The 25,091-nt window shown below is 36.6% G+C and overlaps 1 protein-coding gene across 2 annotated transcripts in view; it reads right to left on the minus strand.

The window, feature by feature from the left end:
* Positions 1-830: 830 nt before the first annotated feature.
* Positions 831-25,091, minus strand: part of RNPC3 (RNA binding region (RNP1, RRM) containing 3) — a 53,853-nt gene continuing 29,592 nt past the window's right edge. Inside the window, exons 16-17 of one of the 2 annotated variants that reach the window (XR_011168751.1) lie at positions 5,313-5,359; positions 831-1,279 (exon numbers count right to left, since the gene is read on the minus strand). The gene's annotated coding sequence lies outside the window, so the exon portion shown is untranslated. The remainder of the gene's footprint in view (positions 1,280-5,312; positions 5,360-25,091) is intronic. The other variant, XR_011168750.1, reaches the window with a different exon arrangement.

Genomic DNA, 25,091 nt, shown 5'->3' on the forward strand with positions numbered 1-25,091 from the left:
TAACTGTAGGCTGCATGACAGGCAGTAGGGATCAGTGCACACATGTGGCCAAATACTGAAGCCTAAGAGTATTTTTTCATAATTGATGCATAATAGATCATTAATAAATAGATGTTGATTGATTATTTATATCGCATTTGGATATATTTTATAATATTTTTGACTGTTTTCTACCATGTCCTACTTAATAATGTTGGGCAGTAAGATGGCACAATGGGTGGAGTTCTGGGTTTAAAAGGCAAGAAGGAATGAATTAAACAACTATTTACTAGCTGTGTGACTCTGGGCATGTAACTTAATTTCTATTTGAAAGAGTTTCCTCATTTGTAAAATGGGGATAATAACACCATCTAACTCAAAGGATTATTGTGAGGATAAAATTTGCAAAGTTATTTTGGAAACCTTAAAGCATTAAATAATGCTAGCTACTGTTATTATTATTGACTTAGATCTAGATATGGAAGGCGTATTTATTAAATTTACACATGACTCAAATCTGGAAGTGAGATCTAATAGATCACTGAAAAAAATAAGCAGAAACAAAAAGATCACTTGAAGAAAAGTCATGTGTTACATAAGGATTTGTATTAGATAACGTTTATAATTCCACTTAAGATGATATTAATACGCTTATATACCATTTCATGAAAAGCAGAACCATTCTGCCTGTTAATTGGAATAATATTCCTTTGAAGATGAAAATGGAAACAATTTTGTTGTATTTTACCCCCACTAAAGTGGTCCATGAAATAAAACAAAATAAAATCCATTTCCATTAATGAGGAATAAAACAGAAGAATAAAAGAGGATTCATAATAAGCACACAAATATTTTTGTTGTTCTCTCCACATCACTTTTAATTGGATCTAATAGAGTATATAATCTTTACATTCTAATTACTATATAGCATATGTTATAAATATCAATATAGTTTATTTTGACTTATTTATTTATTGATTTATGTTTATAGTTTAGATAGAGAATTTCTTGATAATTAAGTACAATCTCTTATCTAAAAAAAGGAAAATGATAAATGTGGGATTTGATTATGCATATGGTCTCTTGAAATGCAATTTCTCCAATAAATTATTACAATTTGGCATCCACATGGATGGCAATAAATGGGTCTTCAGCATTGTTGCTAATACTGAATTAAGCAAGACCATCACTGCCAACATAGACTTCAATTCCTGTACAATGGTTATCACTTTTATCTCCAGAAATGACATCACAGTAGGTGCCAGCAGGAAGACCAGTTTGCAGATTTGTTGACAATTCCCTTTAAAACAAAAGGCAAATGGTTACTATAAAGCAAGAATATGAAATGTGTTTCAAAAAAACATACAAGCACGGCCACTCTAGATGGTTAGATTACAAGTAGACCTTGAATCTGGATGCTGTTACATATTAACTGAGCTGTTAAAAGGATTTGTTAAAATAGATATTTGAACACTTAAATTTTTAAAAAGGTATATTTGTTATAAGATATATAATAGTAATATATAATGGAAAATTTTTATTGAAAAATCTTGGTTATTATGGAAGTGCATAGAATGGTTTAAAGATATAGCTTCAGCATATGAATGATGAGATTACTATCAGATATTTGCTCTATGTCTGAAGCTGCAGAACATGGACAGTTTTAATTTATAAGTAAAGAATAAATGAAATGTTAACTGTTAGGGAAAGATCAGGAAAGATATTCAAGCCCTAATTTGTGGTTAGTGAAATTTTGCTATTTAAAATAAAAATTCCTGGAACTGTAATATACTATTGTTTTGAGTTTTGAATACAGGGAGAGTTGTCTGAATTTTCATAAAGCAATAGTAGAAAATATTATGTGCTGTATAAAGTCTGGGAATTCTGTTCCTGGGAAAATTTGGGGGATGGCCTTGAGCATAGCCTAGGTAGGATCCTCCTGACTCTGCTATCCCATTATGCTTTTCCTTTATGAAGAGGAAAATTCACACCTGCCTAATCCTCAGTCTTACTTTTAACATCTTGTGTCTACATGATTGGATGCCAAATATGACTCATGCCTGAAATCAAACAGAGCTAAGGGAATTTTTCTGTCTGTTATAAGACATTTTTATAACAATTTCCTCCTTTTTCCTTTTATAGCAAATTTATATAATCAAAAAGCTTTGTAGGTATAATACTAAATGTATTATTTAATAGATTGATACTAGAACTTTTCTGAGTTACTATAATAGGATATTATACAAACAATATATACTATAATAGGATGCATACTATAATAGGATGAATATCTTACAACTTAACTTATATTTGTGGTCAAATTATAATATAGAAATGATATTCTCCTAATGGGGAAATGATTAGAAAAAATAATAAGGGGGCGGCCAGGTAGCACAGCAAGTAAGAGCACCAGCTCCAGTGTCGGGATGACTTGGAGATCGAATCCTGGGCTCAGACACTTAGCACCCACCCAGAAACACCTGGCCATGTAACCTTGAGCAAGTTACTTAACCCCAATTGCTTAGGGGCAGCCAGTTGGCTCAGCGAGTAAGAACACCGGCTCCAGTGTTGGGATGACCTGGGGATCAAATCTGGGCTCAGATACTCAGCACCACACCTAGAAATAACTGGCCATCTAACCTTGAGCAAGTTACTTAACCCTGATTGCTTTAAAAAAAAAAGAAAAGAAAAAATAATAAGACAAAGATGTAATATGAACGTTTTCCAAATAAATAAAATAGTAAATATCGAGAAAGCAACAGAATTATATGATTGGCTTCCACAATTATGTATCATGGAAATTTGGACTTTGAGTATGTTTTTGTAATAACTTCTCAAAACTGGATTAAGATTTTACACATAAATTGCATGGATATTGGTAAAGAAATTGAAATTAATTTCCCATTATTAAAGTATCTGTCTGATCATTTTAAAAGGCAGGAGACCACATGTTATGGTTAGACCTTATAAATTTTTAAAAGATTCTTTATCAGGTACAGGATTTAGATAAGGATAGAAACCACAAATGAGATATAAAGTGAAATTCTCTAAAGTTTCAAAATTGGAGACCCCAATTTAAGTGATTATACTGAAATATATGATGTCAGAATTATCTAGGAACCTCTATATTTGGAACAAGATGAGCAGAGTCCCTTTTAGAGCTATTCTGAGAAAAGCATATTGTCCAAGAAAAGATATCTAAGTACCATATAACTAATGAGACATCTGGGGGCTCAAAATGTGCTGGTTAAATGGACATTAAGCATAGGCTATTAGGGTAAATTTCCCTTCTCAAAAGTAGTCCATTTTGACCCCTCTAAGTAGTTCAATCTATACCTGACAATGTAATTATGCAATTATGGGAATTGTGGGAAAACTTTATTGCATTGTTTGAACCTAGCCCAGCATGGCTGGGAAACTGGACCATCTCTATGTACTGTTTAGGATTCTTAACCAAGGACCTGTGTTATGCTGACCAGAAAATCATATCCAAAGTTTAATATAAGGTGTCTTATTATAAATGTCAGCTCATATGTCTTCTAGGGGTCTTTTGACTGAGAGGCCACACTTAAGGACCTAAAAGGTCAATGTGGCCCTAAAGGCCGCCCCTGACTCTAGACATTTTCTCTTTAATATTTTTCATTCTGCACAGTTTCTGATAAACCACAATAACTTTTTTGAAACAGTTAAACCACTGTCTCTTTAGCTAGAATAGAAAAGAAGGGACATTCAAAGTCCAAAACCCCTCAGTTCCTAGATGAGGAAATCAAGGCCCATAGAGGTTAAATGACTGCCTCACGTCATGCCTGCAGGAAGGGGTAGAGCCTGCACCAGAATACACATCATCTTCTCACTCTAAATCAAATGCCCCTCTCATTTTTAAGTGTCAAGGACCTTTTCCTAAAGGAGTGTCACCCTCTAATGTGTCCTTAAGTAAGGAAGATAAAAATGGTCCAGTTGGAGAATTTGGTAAGTTTCAGATGAGGAAACTGAGATGCCAGAGGTTGAGTGATTTGCCCAGGAACACAGAGTCAAAATGTGGCAGAGCCAGGATTCATATCTTCTTCCTTTGACCTCAAATCCAGCTCTCTTGATGAAAGGGAAAGGGGAACTCTTACAAAGAAATGAAGGGAAAATAGAGTAGAGGGAGAAAGGATTGCATTCAAGGCAGGTGGGAGCAGGGAAGGGGGAACCAACCAGGGTTAGCACCTTTAAAGAATCTGAAATTGCATTCTAATAAAACAATGATGATTGCTAGAATTTATATAGTCCCTTAAGACTTGCAAAATGCTTTATATGTTATCTCACCTGACCCTCACAACTCTGTGAAGCAAGTGCTCTTATCATCATCATTTTATAGGTTAGAAAAATGAGTCTGTTAGCAGTTAAATGACTTGCCCAGGAAACAGTAAGTGTCTGAGTCAATTGTCAAACTCAGCTGTTCTTGTCTCTATACCTGCAAGCTCTAGGGGCAGATAGATGCTAAGGCATTTCATACCTAGTTATTTATTACTAAATATGCACAACATAGTCAGGTTTGGTGGCATATACCAGTAACCCCTACTACATGGGTAGGATTGCTTGAGTTTGGGGGTTCTGAGATGTCATTAGGCTAACACCAATCCAGTGTCTGCTCACCATTATGGTGAGCTCCCAGAAGCATAGGATCTCCAGGATTTCTAAGGAGGATCAAACAGTCCACATGTCAGAAAAAAATAGAGCATGTCAAAGTTGCCTTACACTTTAGCATTGGGATCTGACTGCTGAGTGGCTGCTACAGCTCTAGTCATTCTTATACATCAATGTATGAATGCATATGTGCATTTACACTTAACATACAGACCTTGTGAGCTCTTACAGGGCCCTGTAAAAAAGGTTAAAGAAAAAGGAATCTATGTTCAGAATGCCTATTGTTCTAAACTTATCTGGCTCCTATAATCCTAAGCTAAACAACAGTTTCTTATAATCCTTAGAGTGTATTTCTGAAGGTCCTTCCCCATTTTCTTTGTAATCTGCAATAGTTGGAATAGTTTCTTGTTCATATAAAATTTGCTAATAAAGTAAAAAGCACTGTGTTTTGTGAGATTCAACTTGGGAGGAGGGGGAGTATGGAGAAAAGAAAATATAATATTCTAACCTGAATAATCTAATATTTGTTCATTAGACAGAAAAATTCTGGTCACCCAGGGCTTTATTAGAGCAATTTGAAAGATATTAAGTTACTGAAGTTGAAAAAAAGTCTCACGTCTAAGTCAAGCTAGGCCACTCTGTGTATAGAGCATTGAATTTGGAAAGAGAAAGAGTTAAATTCAAATCCTTCCTCAGGTACTTACTATCTATGTGACCCTGGGCAAGTCTCTCTGTGCTTCAGTTTCCTCCTCTGTAAAATAAGGAAAATAGCACCTATATTGTAAGTTGTCTTCTGTGTTATAAAAATGCTACTTACTATTATAACTAAACAACATTAAAGGAAGACTCCAGTGTGAATTAAGGGTTGATCTTAGTGGTTTTTAATGTGTGTGTGTGTGTGTGTGTGTGTGTGTGTGTGTGTGAGAGAGACAGGCCCCTTTGGCAATCTGGTGAAGCCTATGAATCCCTTCTCAGAATAATATTTATTCATGCATAAAATATATAGGGTTATAAAGTAAATTACTGATATTGGAATAGTTATCAAAATGTTTTTTTAAAGAATTCATGGTCCCCAGAATAAGAAGCCTGTTTAACATAATAAATACAATTAATTCATAATTTTTCCTCATCTTAGAAAATCAGTTCTAGTTTTCTTCCAAGCTAATAAAAGAAAAGAGATCTTCTCAAGACAACAAGATAATGCAAGATGCTTCTGGGAAACTTAACCTCCCTCACCCCTCCACCCTGGGAGTATACATCTATAACAGATAAGTCACAGATTCCTCCCTCCATCCAGAAATGCTAATTCTTGACATAGTGCTTCTGCCTTCCTTCACACCACTGCTTGACTCTGTCTTAAGTGAGCCCAAGGCACAAAAATATTTTTACTTTATCACTGAATTGCTCATCATTGGACTGGAAGGAGACAAGCTGTCCAAATTTACCCTTTGCCTAGGCAAATGCTGGACAGAATGATTATCTTATCAAACCAAAGAATAGAGACGGGAATGAACTTAATCGTTTCTCTCCATGCTTCCTTAATTAGATGATACTTCTCATCCCCTCTATCTTAATTATAATATTTTCTTGTATTAATTAAAAGAAAAAAAGAACCATTTCATTAGGATCTTAGAGTTTGAGTTGAAAGGCATTCTAGTCCAACCCCTTCATTTTACAGATGAGGAAACAAAGGCCCAAAGAGATTAAGTGATTTGCCCACAGACACACAAGGATATGAAGGTTGGTTTTCAGGGTTCTAAGTCTAACACGTTCTCTATTCTGCCAAACTACACCTCTTCAGTTCAACAAGTATTTATTAATTTTTTGAACTCTTACTATGTTCTAGGCACTCTGCTGGAGGTTCAGGACTTTAAGACAAAAACTCAGACACAACCTGTCCTCAAGGAGCTTACCTTGTACTTATGTCATCAATCCACCCATCAACAAACATTTATTAAGTACCTGCTATGTAGTAGGCACTACACTAGGCATTGTGACACAAAATAAAATGGAAAATGGCCCCTGCCCTTAGGGAGCTTTCAGTCTAATCACAGGATATAACATGTATATCCTACTTTATAATAACTTTATGATACTTCATATACATAGTGCTATTAAAGTTTGCAAAATGCTTGAGGCAGAGCCAAGATGGTGGAGTAAGGGCAGGGACTGAGGTGAGTTCTCCCCCAGATCCCTCCTAATACCTTTAAATAAAGACTTTAAACAATTTCTAAGCAGCAAAACTCATAAAAAGTCAGAGTGAAACAGTTTTACAGCCCAAGGCAACTTAGAAGGTCAGCAGGAAAGGTCTGTCATACCTGGGAGAGAGTGGAACAGAGGCCCCATCATCACAGGCCTTGTCCCAGCAAACCAGGAACAAGTATTGGGGTGCCTGAATTTGTGGCAGCACTGGCTGTTTCCAGACATAGCCCACAGATGCCAAAGAAAACTTAGAAAGCCAGCAGGAAAGGTCTGTCACACCTGGGTGAGAGTGAAACAGAGTCCAGCACAGGCCACGTGTCAGCAAAGCACTGGCCCCAGCAAACCAGGAACAGGCCTTGGGGTGACTGAATTGGTTGTAGCAGCAGTTGTGTAGGTCTGAGTTAAAGGGCTCAGATATCTGGACATTCCTATCTACAGGATGGGTAACAGAGAATGAAGTAAGGAGATTAAGAAAGTGAAATGAATAAAAAGTCTGGAACAAAGTTTCTGGGTAATTAATAATCAATTTATTAATTATGCTAGCAATAATCAATAAATTGATAGTCACTAGATTCTCTAGGTGGCCAAAGACAACTAATGGAGACACTGAATGCCTAAAATATTTTTTTGAAAGGGAATGTCCCTGACAGGAGAAATCAACCCTGAGAGGTGAACAATTAATGAGAGTGTAGGCATTTAAATGAGGAGTGGGGTCTTTAGCCCCTCCCACCTCCAACAGTCTAGACAAAGGAATCCATCTCTACCCAGAACACTTGTTTCATTTTTTTCCTCCAGAGTTGGGCCATTCCAAACTCCAGTGAAGGGGTACAAGGGCATAGGGTTAATGCTTTAGGGCTGGAATTTACCTAGATTAGATCCTATTTACAATCTAAACAGAAATAAGGAGTTCTGGTTGGGTGGGGTCCCATCTAAGATTATGGAGCAGTTTCATGAGGACTTGGGCAGTATCTCATCTATTAGCCTTGTCCAACAGGGACTGGCTGACTGACCAACAGGGACTAGTCCCTGAATGAGGAAATGAAGAGAAAAAGCCTTAACCTTAATTTAATAATCAGTTATTAACATAATTTCTCTCAGAATTAAGGAAGTAAGCTTAATATGAAAGGCCAGTTCAAGTGAGGCAGTGGTACTGAGGAGACAGTGTTTTCCTTCTATTTCCCTAACCTCCCTCACTACCACCCTCAGCTGGGTGGTGCAGTGGGTAGAGTGCAAGACCTGGAGTCAAGAAGATCTGAATCCAAATCTTACCTCACAAATCTACTGACTGTGAGTCTCTGGGCAGCTCCTTCAACCTCTACTGCCTCAGTTTCCTTATTAGTAAAATAAGGATAATAATAGCACTTATTTCCCTGGATTGTTGTGAATAACCAATGATATTTATACAGCACTTTGCAAACCTTGAAGTAATATCAGTGCTTATTATTACTAAACCTGGCATTCACCTCCTGTGGGCCTCAGTTTTCTCATTTATAAAATGAGGAGATTGACCTTCACATGATATTCAAGGTCTGTTTTATCTCTAAATCTATGATCATCTAAATTCAGAGGACAAGAAGGAACAGCCAAAAATAACACTTGGATACAAGGCCTGACAGCAAGTAGGTAGTGATGATATATAAACTTGAGTCTCTAAATGCTAGACACTGTAGGACCAGAAGCAGATAGCATGAAAAAGGGGTAGCTGCCCACATGCCCAGACCAATTTGCTTCATGCAGGGGTATGATAGTAAGTGATTAACAACCAGAATTTTAAAATGTGCTCAAGACACATAGTTAAACTTAATCTGCATTAACATTTCCCCCATCAGTTCCTAGTCTAGAAGACTATTAACAAAACAATCAGTCAAGCATCAATTTGTAGCATATAGTGATTCCTTAGATACAAATGCTCAAATTGAACATTTTAACGATAGGCCTCTCCAGCACCTCTAGGACATCTGAAACCATAAGTCCTTTAGTCAATAAATATTTATTACGCACCTTCTAAGTGTCAGAAACCATGTTAAGCACAGAAATACCAATACAAACATAGAAAGACAACCCTTACCCTAAAGGATTTTATCTAATGGAGTTAAAAAAAAATAACAAAAACAAAAAACAAAACACAGAAAAGGAAGCTGAAAGGGAAAGGCAGGGAGGGAAACAACAGACAACAATAGAGGACAATAATAGAGAAGCAGGGAGGGAAACAAGGTGCCTGATCCAGAGGCATGATAGGAAAGTCTGAAAAATCTCAAAATGATGCAGCCAGATGAGAAATGAAATTTTCTAAACTGAGCTTTCTTCTTAAACAGAGGTTTTGAAGTTCATGGTTCCACCCTTGAAACAGAGGGACAGAGGGTAGGAGACGTGAGTACCAGGGCTCAAATGGATCTTGTAGGATGATGAGGTTTTCTCAGGGCAAGAAGTTGGAAAAGCCCTAAAGTAGTACAGGTAGATGAGAAGTGAGGATATGTCCGTGCTGAACAGCCTCTTTAAATGGAGATTTAGAAGTTCATGGCTCCACTCTTCAATCTGGGGGACACAGATGGTGGTGATGAGGTGATAAGCCTTTAGGCATGAACAAACTTATTTACAAAGCTCATTCTTGGACACAACCTAGCTACTTGATGTGCTTAGGATTTCAATAGATTTGAAAAAACACAGAATTATAGAACCATAAGAATTCTTAGATATTTTACTGTACTTACTACAGCCTATCACTAAAACATGGATACCCTCCTACAAAATCTCCTACAAGTGACTGATCATCCATCCCTTGTTTGAATAGTTCCTGTCATGAAGAACTACGTTTGAAGGCAGACCATTCAATTTTTTGGACACTTGTAATTCTTAGGCAATTTACTTATTGGTCCTGTTTTCTAATACAAAGGAAAATAATCTGGTATGAGTCACAAATGTGTGTTGTTGTTCAATCATGTCCAACTCTTCAGAATGATCCCATGTGAGGTTTTATTGGCAAAGATACTGGAGTAGTTTGCCATTTCCTTCTCCTGCTGATTTTACAAATGAGGAAATGGAGGTAAATGGGTTTAAGTTACTTTCCAGGGTCACACAGCTAGTAAACGTCTGAGACAATATTTGAACTGAGGCAGATGAGTCTTCCTGACTTCAGGCACCACCTAGCTGTCCCCACAGAGAAGGAGAATCTAAAGGCTCTTTGGAGAATGTAACAAATTGGGACATCTAGTACACGTACACAGACACATATGCAAGCATGCAAATACATGTATGTATGCATGTATATATGAATATATGTGCATTACAGGTATCACAAATTTTTTAATGATATAAAAACATCAAAAATTAAAAGTATTGAAGGAAAAATCTGTTTTACTGTTTTACATTCTCATTTGAGAACAGATGTTTACTCTTTTATATCTCAGGAATAACAATTTCAAAAGTAATTACCAACATGCTTCATATTCTAAGGACATAAAGATCTCTGACTAGAATTTCTTTAAATTACTAATTACAGAACAAAAGATAAATGTCACACCTTGTGTTAGTAAGCAGGTGAAAGTAAACCTTAGTATGTGGTATATATTAAGGGCTGCTAGAATCAACTCTAATCAGTTCTCCCTTATTGTTAAATTTTGAGTATGAGCATCTTCACTTTGGAAACAATCAAATATCACAAATCAGATCTTGATTTATTTACATTGTTGATTAGACTTTTAAAAGTGGTGGATAAAATATTAATAATGCAGAGCAACTTAAATGTGTCATTTGTACTTTTAACCCCAAACTGGTTGTTAAACAGTACTCTACACACCCCTGCATATGTGTGTACACACATACATAAACATTATATAATTCTAATATTATTTCATTATATTATGTAGTTGTAGTACTCATTATCATTGATTTTTCCAAAATAATTTATCAATAACCAGGTTACTGAGAGAAAAAGAAAACTTATCACCACTTATTTTACTACTTTGTTTCCCATTATCTGACAATATAAACCCCAAATAAAAATCTTGATTTGGAATGTTTTCCCCCTGTCTCTCAATACTATGTATCCCTTAAGTTTCAATTTAACATCTATTTCTCCATGAAAACTTTTATCACCTACTTGAGGGCACAACAATCTTCCCTGTATTTAAATACTTATGACAATAATCTACATACATATAGATGCATATACACATCTACATACACACATACATATAATACATCTGTGCATGTATATAGATTAGAGACACATATCCATCTCCCCATATGTGATTTTACTGATATAGGGAACAGCTAGTATGGAAACTCTCTCCACAGTAGTAATTTATAGTCATAGAGTTGCCTAGGGACCTGAGTTGTCACTTACCCATTGTCAGGTAGATGAATTGTATCAGAGGCCCGATCACCTCTCTTGCTTATGTATGTCTACAATGGGAGCTATTATTATTATCATCATCATATCATTGCATACACAAAACAGAGGACTGTATATAATCAAGTGACAAATTGTAAAAAAAAAAAATACACACACACACACACACACACCCCTATTTACATACACATGAGAGTTACTAGTAAATTGCTAGCAACCAGATTTTAAAAAAAATCTACCCAAGGCACATGGATGTGTCCCTAATATATACAAACATCTATCTTGCGTGTATATTGAATGCATATGCACACACATGCATATATACATATGCATATAAGCAGCTATGTATACAAGTATAGGCAAGATTTCTTTCCTTTCTCTGAGTCCTTTGAAATCTGTTCTCCCAATTGAAGGCTATTTATCACACTCAGCCCAGTTTTCTTCTCCTCTATTAAAAACTCCAGGATGGCATGATCGATTTTCCCCAAAGTTTTCATTATTTCAACCTAAGTAACTAGGTGCCCCCTGTTGGCAAGAAGCAGACCTAGCATAAAATGTCACATTTTGTCACCTCTACCTTTTGAAAGATAAAATTATCAAGTCAAATAAAGAAGTGATTAGTTGATCTGCCTTTATAACACCAAGAACTCTTAATTGATATCTGGAAAATTAACATTCTCCATCACTGCTGTCACCAGCCACTTTTAGCATCATAATCTGTAAACTGAACTTCTCATTTATTTCCATGATAAGTGCTCTTCAGAATACCCTGATGACAATATTGCTTCTTTCGATATCCATTGATCCATCATGTGTCTTTACTCTGTCTCCCAGATTTTCTTCATCTTCTTTGTCTCCATAACACCCTACCTTTACTGCTTCTTTTGAATAGGTATATATTTTCAGTCATATTCAAGTTAAAGGTCTAACCTTACCAAGTGATATCTAAGAGGTAAAATTTGCCATTTTGTGTTAAGATATTTAGCTTAACTTGGTTGTTACCCATATCTGTACAAAACAACAACAACAAACCAAGTTAATCACTTTTAATGATTCTTTAGGATCAAAGGTAGAATAAAAGCTGTGAAAACTATCCACAACTTAGAAGATCAGATTTTGGACAGACAGGTGTAACCTATTTATAGTGGTGGGAATGATAAACAAGAATAATTTCATAGGATCATCCTCTCCCACTCATGTACTACTGAATGGAACTAGATGAAATTATGAAAGTAGGTTGACTGGGTCTATTAAAAATGAATGCTAGTCAATCTTAATTGGGCTATCTACATTAAGGAAGTCCTAAATCACTCTCACTCATCATTCCATCTGTTTCAAATTGTTTCTTTGCTCCTGCTTCCCATGTCACCCTAAGCACACTTTCCTCCTCCATTATTAGCTGAAGAGCTTGCCTTGTACTTCACTGAAAATAACCGAGGCAGTTCGCCAGCGCCCCCTCTTTTCCTTCCCTCTCCCTCTTTATCCAGTTTTGCTGATATCATCCCCCTATTATTTCCTTCACTGTGGTCTCTGATGAGTTGGTCTGCTTGTTGAGGTCAAACCCTCTACATGCTCCCTCTATCTCATCACCTCTTATCTTCTCCAGCAAACTTCCCCCACCATCACCCCCACTTTCTCTCTGATCAGTCTCCTTCTAGAGAAGTCTGAGGACACTAGAGAATAGATCTAGTCAGAAGCATAAAGAGATCCCAGCCAGACTCATAACAGGGCACAACTGGCAGGTCAGTTACTTATGACTCAGTTCTAGGTCACAAATCCAGAAGATACTGAGGAAGGGATCTTTGTCTAAGAATGTCATTCTAGGGTGAGGAGCACCCTAGGAACACTCAGCATATTTGCTGAGGAACAAATTTAGATATCAACAATAGCTGTGTTGTTCTGATACCAGAAGTGGAGCAGCATGTCAGCTCCAGCTTCTAGTTCAGTCTGAAATCAGCAGTAAAATAACCAGAAGAAGAAACCCGGAATAAGGGAACCTTCTGTTCTTTCACCTTGAATCAACAGTACTTTCCAGCTGGTTGATCATGGTGGCTCAGTCCAGCAGCAGTCTACTGGAACTTCTAACCAGGGACAAAAGTCATGTGGTGGAGACAAACCCAGGTCAGGAACTTATAGACCTGGGTGGGCAGGCCTATAAGGACAGGATCAGGAGAGCAGGCTATACAGTGGATCAAAACACTTTGGGAGCACTGAAAGCCTGCAGGGCCTCCATTCAAGCCATCTCTGACATCCTGAAATGAACACTCACTACCCCAAGAAAATAGCAGAAGGAGGGGTGGCTAGGTGGCGCAGTGAGTAAGAATGCTGGCCCCGGAGTCGGGAGGACCCAGGTTCAGTTCTGGCTTCAGATACTTATCACCCACACAAAAAAACCTGGGCAAGTTACTTAACCCCAACTGCTTTAAAAAAAAAAATAGGACACAAGAGGATAAAAGCTAAATTGAGACATTCCCCTCAGAATTTTGCACAGAATGACCCTAATATAAAGTTAAGGATCAGGAAGTAAGCTGGAAGAAGGGGAAAAAGAGAATGGCTCAAAAACATCTATAAGCAACACACAAATATAAAAGCTGGTCCAAGTCCAACCAGAATTCCTAGAAGAAAGCAAGAGTTAAAAGAGAAAAAAGCTAAAAAAAAAATTTTTTTTAAGTTAAATAATGGCTCAAGGGGTGAAACTGGAAAAGAAATTAGAGTCAAGGAAGAAAAAAAATTGAGAAAAAAGATTAACAGCTTAGAACAAAAGGTACAGAAGATCATCCATGACTTCACGATATAAAAAGAAAGAAGATTGAAACAAATATTAGAAAATGTAAAATACTTCATAGTAAAAACAACTCATATAGAAAAGAGATCAAGGCAAAATAATTTGAAAATCATTAGACTATCTGAAAGCCGTGACCAAGAGGTAGATACTATATTTGAAGAAATCTTAAGAGAAAACTGCTCAGATCTCTTAGAAACAAGATGCAAATTAGAAATTTAAAGAATCCACCAGTAACCTCCTGAAAGAAACCCCCAAATAAAAACTCTCAATATCTTATAAACAATGGAAGCAATCAGAAAGACTTCTAGTACTGAGGAACCACAGGCAATCACAAGATTTAGTAGCCACTATTCTAAAGACAATTTGGACTATACCAGATATACCAGAAGGCAAAAGGTCTAAGTGTAAAATCAAGAATAATTTATCCAGCAAAACAAAGTATAATCCTGGGGGGGGGGGGAACCTTTAATGAAATTAAGATTTAAAAGTCTTCCTAATGAAAAGACCAGAGCTCTGTATAATCTCTGAAATACAAACACATGAGTCAAGAAAACCGTAAACTAGCAATTATAAGAGATTAAATAAGGACAAACTATTTTTAAGTGAAGTGGATAAAGTGCTGGTCTCAAAGTCAGGAAAACTTGTCTTACTTCAAATCTGTCCTCAGAAACTTTTAAGTTGTGTGACCCTGGGCAAATCATATAACCCTGTTCCTCAGTTTCCTCATCTGTAAAATGATCTTTAAAAAAAACAACTTATAAAATGAGAAATGGCAAACCACTTTAGTGTCTTTGCCAGGAAAACCCCAAAGAGTTGGACACAGCGAGAAATGATTGAAAATATTTATATTTTGAGATGATATATGTATCCCCTCACAACTCTATCATCATCTGTAGTCATAGAGGGAATCTAATTAGACAAAATTAATTAGACAATGTTTTTTTTTTTTTCTTTTTGGAGGGCAATTGGGGTTAAGTGACTTACCCAAGGTCACATAGTTTTTGTGTTAAGTGTCTGAGGCCAGATTTGAACTCAGGTCCTCTTGACTCCAGAGCTGGTGCTCTATTCACTGTGTCACCTACTTGCCCCTCTATTATGTTTTGATGATCTTTAAAGAAAAAATGCAAGAGGAAGGGAAAAGGAATACTCTTAACGGGGGGAGGAAAAGAGAGGAAAGGATAGGGAAAATTATCTCAATTTGGTACACAAGTAGAGGTCTATATAAACAAGGAGGAATGGATAGAAGTGGTGACACTTGAACCCTACTTTCATTTGAACTAGTTAGAGGTAAGAATACATACACATATAGTATTTCTGAATTCTAGGTAGAGATATTTGTCTTAAACAAGAAATCAGAATTCCCAGGAATTCTCAGAATCATTGTTTTTGTTCTGTATTTTTCATAACATTTTATTTACATGTTTTAAAATAAGTGGCTATAATAATAAAGTGAATCATTTTTCTGTAATAAGCTTATAGTAAAAGTTTCTGACATTTTCTTTAAAAAGATATAATACCTGGTTTATTAAAATTATTATATAGTGACAATATTATATATTTCAATAATAAAAATGACCTTTACTTGATAAACAGTTGATAATAGAAAATATTAAAAGGAAACATCAACATAATATCCAAAAAATAATTTAAAAATTAAGATACTGCAAATATTTAATATTTTAAAGTTACCATTCTTAAAATGAAATATTAAGCTTAGTAATATTCATACAGAACTATAGCCTAAAGTGAATATTCAAACACAGGAAAACACCAGCAAATACCACTGGGAAGTATTCAAATAAGGTAACATTTAGATCTGCTTGTAAATAACAGCACCATACATTTACATCATTTACAATTACAAAATTGCCCATTTAAGGATTTATTTTGCCTTGTAACTTGAAATACAACTTATAAGTTGTATGACCCTGGGCAAATCACATAATATTTGTAAATATATGTGTGTGTGTGTGTGTGTGTGTGTGTTAGTATTTATGTGTAAGAATAACTCATTTTTACCAGCAGATGAGGTCACAAATGCATACTTATAACATGGCAACAAACATGATCAAGGATATCTGATTAGACTGTGACCACCTCTTTACTATATGCTCCTTTCTTGGATCCTGAAAATGTTGACCTTAACCTTTGACTCTATATGTATTTTCTGCTCATTTTCAACATGAGAGTGGATTTCCCTCAAACATAATGTTTCTGTGTTGATTGCTATAAGTTTTAATTCTTACAGGAGAATTACCAAACTTTCTCCTGATTTCTTAACTGCTTTTTCTTGAGATTTGATTTTCAGAAAAACACAAAAACAAATACATTTTCTGTGAAACACTGGAAAGAATTCCCACAAGAACACTCACAGTTGAGGACAGAAATACATTTCACTCAATAGGGAAACATGAACAAAATAGGGGGGAGGGGGCAGGGAGGAGGGCAAGTTAAGGGAGGGATTTAATCTTAAGCAAAACAAATTTATAAAGGAGGTTGGGAAACAAAAGTTAAAAGTATGAGAATAGGAAGGAGGAAAACATAAGAGTTATATCATATATGGATGTTAATGGGATAAACTCACTCAAAATGGAAGAGTGGAACAGGTTAAAAAGCAGAATCCAACAATATGTTGCTTACACGAAATACACTTGAAACAGACACACATATACATGCAGAATTAAAGTAACAGGATAGAGCAAAATCTTTTATGCTTCCAATGGAAGTAAAAAAATAAGGTTGAGGATAGGGGATTGTGATCATGATCTTAGTCCAAAGCAAAGACAAAATAAAAAATAAATATGAAACTACATTTTACTCAAAGTTATCATACATAATGAATTAATATCAAACAGAACCTGCTGTAATGGGAATGGGGATTTGAAGATCTTCCTGCCCCTTAATAGACCTAGGAGAGAATTTGAAGACCTCCCCTGCTTTGAAAGTAAACTCTGCCCCCTAATAGGCTGAATGTAATCCCATGGAGCCTGTGATGGAGGGAATTTGCTGAAGGGTTGAGCAGAACCCACAGGAAGCTTCCCTGATGTAAAGATAAACTCTGCCCCCTAAAAGGCTGAATGTAGTCACATGGAGCTTGTGATGGGAGGAGTTTGCTGAAGACTGGAGCAGAGCCCACTGGAAGCTGGAATCAGAGCTAGCTAGAGGGTGGGAAAGGACACTCAGACAAGGAGATAGCAGTTATTTGTGAGTAAATAGTGATCTTGTATTGTTTTGTGGGAAGGCTAAAGGATGCTGTGGCTCTCAGTGTTATTATGGTTTCTTGATATCTTTGGTACTATGATGGAATTGGCTTACTGGTTTTGGGATTGGATTTTGTAGTGTCTAAATAAATGCTTCAGTTCTGTCCTCTACCTGGAGAGTTTGTTACATTTTGCAATTGAACATCATGCGATATTTATAGTCACAGTTTTGATCATGATTGTGGGTACCATAAATATTGCATTGGCATTACACCCAGCTAAAAGAATCATCTGTAGTAACTGAAGCTTCCTCAAATTATACTGATGAAATGCCATCAATTGCAAATTCATATGTACTAACATGAGTCTTTCCAAAAGTCCAATGGATTCTAGAAGGCTTAAGGGGTTATCACTCATTAATACTTTAGTGTGAATGGGTTCAATTTGGTTTCTTTTTCTCCTAATGCCCATCTGAGGGTTTGTTTTTTTTTAGGGAAGGTTTTTATTTTTTAAATTTATCTTCTTTAGGTGAGATAGGATTTGTGCACATTTGGACAGCCCTTTGTGGGGTATCAAATTAGGAATTTTGAAGTTTACACAAGAACAATGTTAACCTGGGAAGAATAGAACCAGATAGTAAGAGAGGGGCATGGAAAGTGAGATTAGAGGATATCTGAGAGGTGGCTACTTCATATTTTGCTGAGAGACTGAACACTAATTTTCTTGGTCCATAAAACTTTTCTTTAAATCAGTTAAATAAATTCTACTTTTATTTCCTACATTTGGCAACAAATGATTTTCCAAATCAGTGATATTATAGTAAATGAGTGTCCGTGATAACAAAAGGAAGAGACTAACATACAACCAAAGAGAATTTATTGAAAGGTATTCTTTATAGCTGACAGGAGTCTCATGAGAGCTAGGAGAGCTAGGTGCCTTGTGGTAAACCTACATTAGTTGTCTAGGTGACCTAGATATCAGATCAATTCAAGGGGGTGAGCAGGATGATATAAAATGTATCTTTCCAGCTTTCCTTTTTGAAAAAAAATTATTACAAAGTTTCCACCCTCTGGCCACTTTTAGTTTCTTGTACTTCCAAGAGTTTCAGGGGATTGAATGGTGGAGTAGCAAGGTGTTATCTCTGTTCATAGATCTGTGCTTCTGATCTCTGGGCATTGTAATTAGTTAAGGAGGTAAGGGAGAAAAGGAAGATGGATGATGAAAGAAGGGAGAGAGTTTGATTTTCATGACCAACTGTGGCTGTGTTTATGTAGCAGGTTAGTCTTTTGGTCTTGGCTTTTTTCCAAAAAAATCTTCCCCAAACCAAGTTACTCATCCCCCAAACATTTGGTCATGAGTTTATGAAGGGGAATAAATTAACAAAGCTACCATAGTTTGTTCACCTGAAATTTTGACTTACCTTAACTTTCCTGAGTCAGCCTCCAAATTCTAAAGCAAATTACATGTGCAATAAACAAGTTAACATTCACTCAGAGAATTTTGCTTAGTACTTCATATACTGGGTTATTCTGAATCTCTGCAATTGGCCAGTAGTTAATTGCTAACATGCATGCATGTTGTGGTTGAGCCTAACTGTGCCAATGCCAAGTGACTCCTTTCTCACATCTTGATGGAAATAGCCCAAAACCCTGAAGCTAAAAGCCTTGGTCATAGCAGTGCTTCTAGACCAGTGTTTGCAGTAATTATTCTAGAAAGAATATTCTATGGAGATGCAGCCTGGCAACGGTTTCTGCAGGAGCTGTCACCACATCTTTTCAAAACCAATAAAAGAAAGTTCTTATCACCAAAGTCATCATCAAATGGTTAAACATCAACTGATATTATTTTATCAGAGGAAATATATTAAGAAGAGATATTATCATCTATTTTGCTATTGCATTCTAAGAACCATGATACTTTTACATTTGCAACTGAGGCCCTCCATGTTATCTTCTCATTTTTCTATTTGTACACTCAGTGCTTTGCACATAGCTAATAGCTTAATAAATGCTTCATTCATTCTTCCATTCATTATTGTAACTAGACATTCTACTGGACCTTCATTCCCAAGACACACATATGAATTTTCTAATGAGCAATGTCAATTCATTTACATTCATAAAGGACAGTTCTAAAACTCCTGAAGAGCAAACATAATCTTATAAACATTTTGTGAAGGGTGATCATCACAAATTAGATTTAATGAAATGAATTGTAGCAGGCATAAGTTTATCCAGCCCTTTCTAGCAGATTGTTGCAAGAAAAGGATAGCTTTTTCTCTACCTTATACACTTCATGGTATTCTATTCCTAGGACTAAGAACTCCAGCTAATACTATAAATTCAGCTACATTAACAGGATAAGGTTGGTTAAACTGGAAATTAAGCAGGATACATTTCTTTAAAAAATGTATTCTCATTCCCAAACAACCTCAGTTTAGATATCCCTGCTTATAACTCATATGGGATTTTGTTTTGGACCTCTTAAATGCATTTAATTTGTATTGCAATTCAATTATACAGGTAACTGAATGTGGTTTATAACTCAACTAGAATTTAATATTGAGGGTATGAACCATGTTTTATCTAGGTTTCTAGTTCCCTCACTACACATAGGACAATGGTCTACATACTAGGTGTTTAATGCTTGTTAAACAGTTCCATGCAATAAGGTTTCTTAATGTCTTATTTGTACCTTTTATTTTTTTATCAGTCATTTCTGGTTATGTCTGTATTTCACCCCTGCTCTCCAAAAACTGAACCTACTTTTGTAATCAATAAAAACTGCTAATATTAATTAAAGGAAAAACTACTAATATAAAACCATAGGTCAAAGTATGCAAATCCTAGTCTCCTCTCATAAAAATCCTGCTTCCTTCACAAAAATTTCAAAGGAAATTTCATTATCTGTTCTATGGAACCAAGTTTGGTGCCACTTTGGCTAACTCTTAGTATTACTGTAATTCTTGCACTTTCTCAATTCTATTTCACTCCACTTAAGTTCCTACAAGTTTTCCCATGCTTCTCTGAAATCCTCATATTCAGCATTACTTACAGTATAATGATTCTATTACATTCATATACCATAACATGTTCAGTTTTCCCTACCTGATGACCATCCATTTTTGTAGTTCTGCTTTCTACAAATATTTTAGTATATATGGAACCATAATTTTTTTTTTAACCTCCTTGTGGTCTTTGTCAAGTACAATTGCTAGGTCAAAGGATATGAATAGTAATTTTTTTTTTCCCTGAAGAAGTCCAAATTGTTGTAAAAAAATGAGTGAATGTGTTTATAGATCTACCAATAGTGAAAGTTTGCCACTTTCTCAGTGTCTCCGCCCTAACCCTCCCACCCCCCTTTTTTGACATGGCTGTGATTGCTTTGGGCTCTTTTGAAAATCTTATTCCTATCCTTTGATGACTTTGAGGGAATGGCCTTTGGTCATATACAAGAATAATTACTAGTCCTCTGATTTCATTGGCATAGAGAACTGCCAGATGAAAAAATTCCTAATGCAAGTTAGCACCTTCTAGGCTTAAAAAAAATTGCCTATGGCCTTAAGACATTCAAGTGATTTGTCCAGACTTTACTGGTTATAGTCAATGCAAAAAACTTCCCATTAAAAAATTTCCCTGGAAGCATGATCTCCCCTCAGCTCCAGCTTCCACCTTCCCCAATTCATGTAAAAAGGGGCATCTAAAACAAACTTTGGAACTGAAGAACCCACAAAATGACCCAGAGAAGCTAACCTCCCTCTGAGGACAGTCCAGCAGGCCAGCAGGAATCCAGCACAGCGAGCCCAGCCCCATGCCAAGGTTTTAGCCCCAGGGCGGGCCTCACCAGCCACAGCTAGAGGGACTCCAGATCAGCAGCAGCTGTGGCCATTTCCAGATTTATCAACACATAGACTCGAAGGACCAAATGAGAGGGCAGTGCAGTCTGGACTTTGGGACCCAGTAAGTGGGAGTGCCTGGCTTTTGCCCCCAGGGCAAGAAGCCCGAGTTGCCAGCAGAGCCAGATAGCGCCATGTGGCAGTTTCAGCTCCTGGCCTGCAGAGTGTAGGGGGACCAAGTGACCAGTCTGAGGGGTTATCGCTCTTGCTTTAACCTTCTTGGATCTGGAATGCAGTCTAGGGTGGAGGTCCTGAGATGTGTGTCCAGCTTGCCAGAGCATGTGGAGACCTCAGAGAGGGGACCCATCTGGCAGCTGAGAAAACCCCAGCATTTGGGATGAAAGCTCCCCTAGCTGATGGCAGAGTCCTACTGTGGCAAAAAGCCTAGGGGTCAAGTGACTGAGGGGCGACATGACCAGGCAAAGGAAACCTAGCAGACAGAAGATTCCAAAATTACATTCCTATTTTGGGGTCAAAAAAGGAGCAAAGCATGGAACAGGAGGAAAACAGTGAAGTCAGAATTCCTGCACCAAAAGCTTCAAAGGAAAATATGAGCTGGTTACAGGGCATAGACGACCTTAAGAAGCAGATAAGAGAAGTGGAGGAAAAACTGGGAAGAGAAATGAGAACAATGCAAGAAAATTATGAAATGAGAGTCAACAGCCTGACAGAGGAAAATAATACCTTAAAAAACAGACTGACTCAAATGGCAAAGGAGGCTCAAAAAGGCAATGAGGAGAAGAATGCCTTAAAAAGCCGAATTTGCCAGATGGAAAAAGCTCAAAAGCTCACTGAGAAGAATCATTGGTTCAGAATCAGACTGGAGCAAATGGAAGCTAATAACTTTATGAGAAATCATGATGCTGCTAAACAAATCCAAACAAATCAAAGAATAGAAGGCAACGTGAAATATCTCATGGGAAAAACAACTGACCTGGAAAATAGATCCAGGAGAGATAATTTAAAAATTATTGGACTATCTGAAAGCCATGATCAAAGTAAGAACCTGGAAATCATCCTCCAGGAAGTTCTAAAAAAAAAAAACTGCCCTGATATTTCAGAACCAGAGGGCAAAATAGAGCTTTAAAGAATCCACCAATCACCTCCTGAAAAAGATCCCCAAAATAAAACTAGGAATATTATAGCCAGGTTCCAGAATTCCCAAATTAAGGAGAGAATTTTACAAGCAGCCAGGAAGAAACATTTTGAATATTGTGAGAACACAATCAGGGGAACCCAGGATCTGGCAGCTTCTACACTGAGGGATCGAAGGGCTTGGAATATGATATTCCACAGGTCAAAGGAACTGTGATTAAAACCAAGAGTCACCTACCCAACAAAACTGAGTATCATGTTTCAGGGAAAATATGGTCATTCAGTGGAACAGAGGACTTTCAAGCATTCTTGCTGAAAAAATCAGAGTTGAATAGGAAATTTGACATTCAGATACAAGACGCAAGAGAAGCATGAGAAGGTAAACAGGGAAAAGAAATCATAAGGAACTTATCAAAGTTGAACTATTAACATTCCTACGTGGAAAAACAATAATTGTAACTTATGAAACTTTTCTCAGTAGTTGAAAGGAATAGAAATATATATATATATAAGGGTATATGGGCATATGAATACATATGTGAATGTGTGTATATATGTTTACAGGCATACATAGAGGACACAGGACCAATTTAACAGGAAGGGGTGATACTTAAAAGGTGAAATTAAGAGGTGAGAGAGGAATATAATGAGAGGAGAGGGGGAGAGACAGATTGGGGTAAACTATCTCATACAGAAGAGGCAAGGGAAAATGGTTACAATGGAGGGGAAGAATAGGAAGGCAAAAGGGAATGGGTCAACCTTATTCCCATTGAATTTGGCTTGAGGAGGGAGTGAAATACACACTAAATAGGGTATCTCACTCTCCAGGAGAGTAGGGGAGTAAGGGGATGAGAGGGGGGATGATGGAAGGGAGGGCAGGCTGGGGGGGAGGGAAGTTGGAAGCACCCACTTTTGAAACGGGATGGGATCAAAGTAGAGAATAGAACAAGTGGGAGGTGGGATAGGAGGGAGGGAAATATAGTCAGTCTTTTACAATGTATCTATTATGTTGTTGTTTTGCATTAGCCACACATGTACAACCTATACTGAACTGCTTATCTTCCCAGTAAGGGTGGGTGACAAGGAAGGAAGGGAATGAATCTGGAATTCAAAGTTTTAAAATCAAATATTCAAATATATATATTTATATATTCTATCATTAATACTATTTCACAAGTAATTGGGAAATAAGATATACAGGCAGTGGGGCATAGAGATTGACTGGAAAAGTCAAAAGGGGTATGGGAGGGAGCAGATTGGAGGAGGGGATATCCTGTGGAACTGCTATTCTGGGGTGGTGGGCAGGGGAAAAATGGGGAGAAAATTTGTTACTCAAAATCTGGTGGAAACGAATGATGTAAATCAGAAGTTAAAGCATTTGAAAAAAAAATTTCCCTTATTATTCAATATGGATTGGTTTTATTCCTAAAAAACCTTGTTGTAATCAAAACTATTTTTTTAATCTTTCATCTTTTACAAAAACTTTTATCCTGTTTATTTTTAATAATATTAAAGGCGATTTTAATCAGAAAAGGCATTTTCAAAATTTCACAAAGGATCATGAAGGAGCAATTATGGGTGATGGCGAGATCTAAGGGAATATATGATCATCCTTAAGGGTACCTAGAGGAAGAGAAAAGTTGTAGTTTAAAAGATAGGGGGCAGAGAGAGAAGTTTAGGAAGTAGACAATCTCAAATACTAATGTACTTCAAAAGGGACAAAGTTATTATATACTGGTCTCCCAGTGTAAGTACAGGGATGGGGTTGGAGAAAAAGAATGACTTTGATATCATATTTAAAAGAAGGAAATTGGTAACAGCAATGATAACTCAAATGAAGTATAAGAGAAAGAGGATAGAAAAGGGGCTTCTGCCTAACCTTGTTTCAGGTGTTTCAGGTCTAAACTCAGGAGAACATTAAGTCTTTGCCGGCAGTCCCTTGTCTTTTTGACTTTAGATATACTCCCCAAAAGAGGCAGGGAGAACAAGAAGCAATGTATTAGAGACAAGTTTCCAGAGGAGACAGAATATGGAATCAACAACACAAATGGAGAAGAGAATGGGAATGATATGTTTTGGGGGAAGAACTCATGAATTACCCTTTATTTTCTCAATAGCAGGAAAGGTACTCTGAGAAAATGAGATATAGGACTTGGAGTGGAAGGAATAAGAAGAAGCAAACAGACACTGTAGGGAATAAATATTTTGCTACCGAACAGTGAAGACCTAGTTGAAATACAAAAATAAAAATTTTCTTTCTTGCACTATGGAGTCAGGAAGACCCAGGTTTAAACCCTGCCTTAGGTATTAGCTGGGTACCTCTGGGCAAATCAACTAATCCGCCTGTGCCTCAGTTTCCTTACTGGTAAAAATTCTGAGGTCATTACAACTTGAATTCTATACTCTTTGCCACTGCATTTTTCTGACATGATTGCAAATAATTCTGAAAACTTAAGAGAGGTAACTTCTCACTATTATCCTCTCTTAAGTCTTTCAATTTACTGTCTCTTGCTTATGCAACACACATTCCAGATTTATATCTGCACTTACTCACTGACCCAACTTATTTTCTTTTTGCCTATTTAGTCAAAGGATTTTCTATAGCTTATCCTGGTTTCCATAACATTTCACCATCTTGAACAGATTGTTATGTACAAACAAGGGAATTTTCTAACAATTTAAAATATGACTTATTCTAACAGACAGACTCTCATTTCCCTTTTTAGAAAAAGCACTTATAAAAGATTTTTGTGTTCTTTACTTTAGGTTCTATATAATCTAGTTTCCCAACATCCTGCTCAAAACCTTAACTAATATTTTTCCCAAAAAACTTTCTGGTGTGGGACATTATAGAATACTCCCTAATACACTTGCTCACAAAGGCCACCCCATCACTCCTACATTCCAGTCCCAGAGAATTAAAGGCTTCCACAAGATATCTTTATCTGGATGTCA

The sequence above is a fragment of the Petaurus breviceps genome, unplaced genomic scaffold (assembly GCF_028583685.1).
Source record: "Petaurus breviceps papuanus isolate PSGF00001 unplaced genomic scaffold, PetGlider_PUasm1.0 186, whole genome shotgun sequence".
Classification (NCBI taxonomy): Eukaryota; Metazoa; Chordata; class Mammalia; order Diprotodontia; family Petauridae; genus Petaurus; species Petaurus breviceps.